Here is a 6,023-nt window from a genome sequence, read left to right as displayed (position 1 = left end):
GTAATCGTCACAAACCTGCCGTGTAATTCAGCATTCAGAGGAACATGTCCTGTCACTCTCCCCACCTTGACTGGTTCTGCTTTCCTGCCCTAATTCCTTGGCTGTCGCTTTCATGCACCGTTTTCCCTTGGTGGGGGATTAAATGACATGTTCCTCAGGATAATGCCCTTGCTCCTCTTCCTTCTTTCTATCCACACTGTGTGTGACTGAGCCGTCTTTTGTAATCTTGTGCTTAAGCCACCAGCCAGTGATTCCTAGTTTCTATCTCCAGCTGAGAGATCTGACACATGCTGTAGTTGTATGGCTCGTGTGTTCAGCAGACAGCTCTACTTCACAGTCCAGGAGTTAAACTCAAAAACAGCCGCTCTCAGATCCCATTGCCAACACTTGTTCTGTATTCTTCCTCATCAGTCATAAGCTTAATACATGATTAACTCTCACCTCTGTTTGCAATTGGTTTTAACATTCGCTATTGAGAAGTGCACTGATGTCCACAGCTTAACATGCATCCCCAAAATAAAATGAACAGATGGATACAAGGATGAGCAAATTGACAGATATGTGATAGAGTAATCGTAATACAATGCTAATTATAGACTCTAGGCAGTGATCCTATGGGTATTCACTGTAAAATTCCTTAAGCTTCTTTCATATGCTTCAGTTTTTATCACTAAAAGGTTGAAAGAGGGTATTTGTAGCATTTTTCTATCTCCCCATCCCTCTTTAATTGACTCGCACAGTGTTGCTCAGCCCTCATTATTTCTCACCTAATCCACTCTGCCAATTTCTTTTGCTTGTTTCTGCTGAATGCTCCCAGAGAGAAGCTACCTAAGTCGTGCCGACTCAAGTGTGTCTGCAAATTAGCCAGCCGCCAGCTCATCAGCTAAGACCTTGTTGGAAAAGCCGGTCCTTCTATGCACTGAGTCATAAAAAGTCAGGATTCACAGTTTTAAAAAACCTTCAGGTGATTTGTGAGAAATTGAAAATTGGAGAAACAGTTCTACACATCTTGCCTTGCTGTCACTTGCCTCCAACCTTTCACGACTCCCCATTCCTGAAATGGTGATATTCAAGCACTGTGTGTGAATATCTAAGTGCCGACTACTGTCTGGACCAAAAGCCTCATCTCCTACCAGGATCGTTCACTTTCCTCTGCCCCCAGAAACGCTGATATATCATATTTGCTAATTTTAGCATTTTAGATATGTCCAAGACACATGTGTCATGTATTATGTTGTTTCCCCTTCCTGTAACGCTTTCTCCAACCCTCAACCCTTATCCAGCTTAATCCCAATTCTCTTTGTCTTTCAAGAGAATTTAGCCCACCTTGCTTCCTCGTTGTTCCATACATATTTACATTACATCCCTGCATTTTGATTGCTTGCAATAATTGTTTATTTGTGTGTTCTTTCACTAAGATCAGAGACTCAGAAGGCAGGAAACACATTATTTAAGGTACTGTTCCCAAGTTTCAGAATGGTACTTGCCATAGATGTGATATATTTAACGATGCATCTATCCTTAACCCAAAAGGAGGCTACCACTCTTTAAGGAATAGCATTCAAAGCGAAATGGTAATTCTGAAAGAGATTGCAAAAGTATAAGCAAACAAGTGAAAATGAATTTGATTAAGCTCACATCAAATCTGAGTCTGTCAGCTTACCCATTGATGTTGACACTCCATGTACTTTCCAGCACTCCAAATTTGCTCCTAACAAAACAGCCATTTTATTGAGTGTATTCTGAGCTACAACAGAGATTTGCATACGAGCCCATTACATGTTTCTCAAGCAAATAACAATGGGACAAGTCTTATCGAAATGTAATTGTTTTGTTGTGCTTAAAGTTCCTCAAAAGTTATAGTAATTAAAATAAAATTAAATTAAATTTTATCAATTATCATGAATGATGGACAAAAATACAATGCTGTATTTGTCAACAAAGGAGCAAAATGTCATTTATATTTTCATAGAGCAATCAGTTGTCTATCGGTAAACCAATTCCAATCTTGTTTTTACTTTTACCTGAGATTTTTGCAACTCAATAAAGAATTAAGTATATTTTGTCTTTTCACCTTTTTAGTAAATCAGAACTGAAAGAAAATAAAAAAATTTTCTCAAACTGTAACTCCAAATGCTAACGGCCTTACAATAAAAGTAATTTTTAACCACATTAACATAATAAAATCCATATACATTAATATTCTAGTAGAGTTCATCTGACCACAATACTTTAGATTCCAACCACATATAATAAAATAACTACTTCATGACAACTACAGATCCTCCCATCCAACCATATCCTTCTTCCTTTTCCTTCTTACCACAATGTTTATTAAAAGGTTACAGCAAAAACCACCGTAGTATGACAAATTCCAAAGACATAAAAATAATGCATGTCTTACTCAGTATGTAAATTTTTGTTCCCCTGTGGTCCAAGTGTTATTTCACCGGAATTACAGCAGTTGCAGTTGGAGCAGTTAATTGACAAAGATTAGAAGAGCCTGTATTCTCTGAGTTGATAAACTATTGGGTAAGACAGGGATGATACCAAGTAAACAAATGGGACAGGAGTACAAATACAATTCATAGAGCAAGGTTATAGTACAGGGTCTTGTCTGAGTATTTGTGACTCCTCAAATGTTGTATATTGAAGTCCTAACCCTCAAAGTGACAGTATTAGGAGATATCACAGAATTAAGGCTCTTACAGAATAGGCTCAAGGAATTTCACTGCCTTTCTACAATGTGAGCTCACAGCACAAGATGTCACATATGAGCTAAGATAACCAGCCCTTGCTGCACACCACTCTGCTTGTGCCTTCAGAACTGCAAGAAACATGTGTATGTTACAAGCTGCTCAGCCTATGGTGTCATCATGTAGCCCTCACAGGCTAAGATAGGAGGTTTAGGCAGTGTGCCTAGAAATGACATCTCTGCTTAGATGGCATGTGAGTGAAGAATGGAATGTTCTGAGAGTCAGCAGTTTGAAGATGAGGAGTGGGGAGACATAATACAGACAGAGGGAGGGCAAGAATAAAGAATGGAAAGTAAGACGGAGTTTGGGAAGATGTCAGTTAAAAACAGAAGGTAAAAAAGATGGGAACTTGGGATATGAGGCTGGTTGTAGAGCAGGGCTGGGTCAGGAGTTAGAGGGTGATGAGACCACAGTGAAGGTTGGAGAGCACACAGCGCGTCTTAGAATGTCTACTCCGGCTGCTGTGTTAAGGCACCTGCAAGAAGATGGATGGAGGCAGGGAGTCCTTCGTAGGAGACCAAACCTCACGAGGTAGTTTCTTAGATTTCTATCCACAGGAACAGAGAGAAGTGGTTGAATTATAAACACATTACTTTGTGTTTGGATCAGATCCGGGAGGATTGAAGAATAGTCAGACTCATGGTGACATGATGGAGTGAATCATGAGTTGTGTCAGGCAGAGCAGCAGAGGTTCTTGAGGGGATCAAGTTGGAAATTATGCATGGTGCTTCATGGGGGAAAGTAGGATATGGGACAGGCAGTAGGATATGTATGGCCAGAGCTCAGAGAAGTCACAGCAGGATGTACAAATGCGGAGTAATTTGTACACAGATGAATTTTAAAGCCAGGCACTAGATGATAACATGTAGGAAAGGAGTAGATAAGAAAATGCTTGGTGATGACCCTAGCAAGCAATATATAGACAGGGGGAGAAGGCGGGAAGATGCAGCCAGCCACACAGGCCACAGACAAGGAAACACCTCGTGACCTGCACAGGCAGTGCAGCTGGCTCCGAAGGCTCTCTCACCCCGATTTCTTACCACTTAGCGTCCCTAGAAACTTCATTTGAGAATCTGTGCTTTGTATGCAAAGTTTATTGAGACAGTAAATATGCAACAGAGGTGAGAAGATGTATGTATACGCGTGTTAACTTTTCCTTGATGTCCCATTCACACACAGCGTTCCTGATTGAGAGCTCTGGTGGTCCACATTGCATCACTAAGTACAAGTTCAGGGTGCACGAGGCACCTACAGCAGCAGAAGTACATGTGCTGACAGTCCCAGATGGCCACAATTTCCATTCAGATTAGAACAGCTTTTTGAGCAGAAAGAAGCCATTGGCTTTCTCAGGGACATGAACAAAGACTCCAATCTCAACCTTTCTGCCTATGTCACATTCCTGAATTAGCTAGAACCATATACTGAAAACAATGCCGAAGGAAACGGACAGAGAGAGTAATCCCTGGACCTTCTCCTTCAATGGTTCCTTACTCTTCCCCAGCAGAAAGCAGCAGGTACTATAGGAATGTGAGCATATCGAACAGTTGAAATACAAGCAGTTCACTTAGTTTTGTGCAGTGTTTCTACTGTCCTAAGAATGACGAAATATATATGCAAGTATGAGCTGCAAAATAGAGATTGAGTTATTCACATGAATATAATATGTATGAGCATTTTCTTGCTTTTTCAATGGTATAATCCCATTTTCATCTTGCACTGAGCCCCACCAATCACGTAGCCATCTCTGCAAGAAACGTAGGCTGCCGGAAAGCTGAGTGAGGGGAGGGTTTCCAGGAACAAAAAGGAATCTGTTGATCATGCCAAATGTTGCTGAGCTTCAGAAAGGTAAGAACTGGGGCTGGCTCTGTGGCTCAACAGGTTACTCTTCCACCCTCAAGCACCAGAATCTCGGTGCCTGTGTATGCCAGTTCTAATCCTGGCAGCCCCACTTCCCATCCAGCTCCCTGCTTGTGGCCAGGAAAGCAGTAGAGGACGGCCCAAAGCCTTGGGACCCTGCACCTGCGTGGGAGACCTGGGCGAGGCTCCTGGCTTCAGGTCAGCTCGGTTCCAGCTGTCTCGGCCTCTTGAGGAGTGGACCATCTGATGGAAAATCTTTTGCTCTCTGTCTCTTCTCTCTGTAAATCTGCCTTCACCATAAGGCATGAAGACTAAGTAAGGTTAATTCTGTCGCTTCAGGGTGATCAAGAACTGCGCGCGATGATGTGACTCTAGTAAAAATAAGGGAGACGCAAACCATGAGTTTTTTAATGACATCTCCGCTCAGTCATCAGTTTTATTTCCTCTAGTTATATGGAAACTATTGGCTCCAGCACTTGCTCAACGACAGAATATAATCACCCCAGAACTGAAATCCATTAAGAGCTAGAATCACACACTACTTACGTAGCGTATACATTTTTCTTCTATTTCACTTTTTCTTCTATTGTTTTTATTCTTTTTCTGTTTTTTATTTTTCCCCTTTAAAGATGTTTGCACAAAAGGCTCTACATTATTTTAGATAAAATTTGGCACTTAGATAATGTTTTATTAATAAAAATTCTTTTTCTACTGTTTGACAACATGAAGAAAATGCAGATGAGCTGCAGTGACAGAAGTACACTTCTGTTATTTATACAAAATCATTTCTTTCTCCTTCGTCACTATCTTCAGCAAACCACTAGATGGCAGTTGTTACCATATTCAAAACACTTTGTGAACGGAAACTGGCTTAACATCACTTAGCTTTACAAGCAGCACAATCAAAATTCTAAACTTGTTTTCTCCATCCTGTCTGCTTTTGAAGAATTTAAATGCTTGATTTCTTACATTCCCCCTTGCCCGAAGATGGAAAGATGAAAACTTTCCCATACATCTAAGATGGGTGATTCTAACATCAATTCTGGACCCTTAGCAACTCCATAAAGTATAAAACAGAATCACAAAACCAGCAAGGTTATGTTGAATATTTTCAACCAAGGAAAAGTGGAGAACCTCACCGATGTTACATCTTGTATCTTACAAAGGTAAAGATGCTATCAAAACTCATACATTTACTGATGATACGCTCAATTATATGGCATTAAAAATACCTTGAGAGATGCTTGTTTGCTGGCTACTGAGTGGGTAGGTGATCCTCTCAGTCCAGTCTGCATGAACTAGTACAGCAGTGACATGCCACAGTGTTTAATATTAAACCACCCAGTTACAAAAACTGAATTTCATAACCTTCTTGAGATTATAATTCTTAAAAACAAAATTCTGTTTCTG

Source organism: Ochotona princeps, chromosome 3 (assembly GCF_030435755.1).
Source record: "Ochotona princeps isolate mOchPri1 chromosome 3, mOchPri1.hap1, whole genome shotgun sequence".
Classification (NCBI taxonomy): domain Eukaryota; kingdom Metazoa; phylum Chordata; class Mammalia; order Lagomorpha; family Ochotonidae; genus Ochotona; species Ochotona princeps.
The sequence above is the reverse complement of the archived record's forward strand: the minus strand, read 5'-3'. Positions refer to the sequence as shown.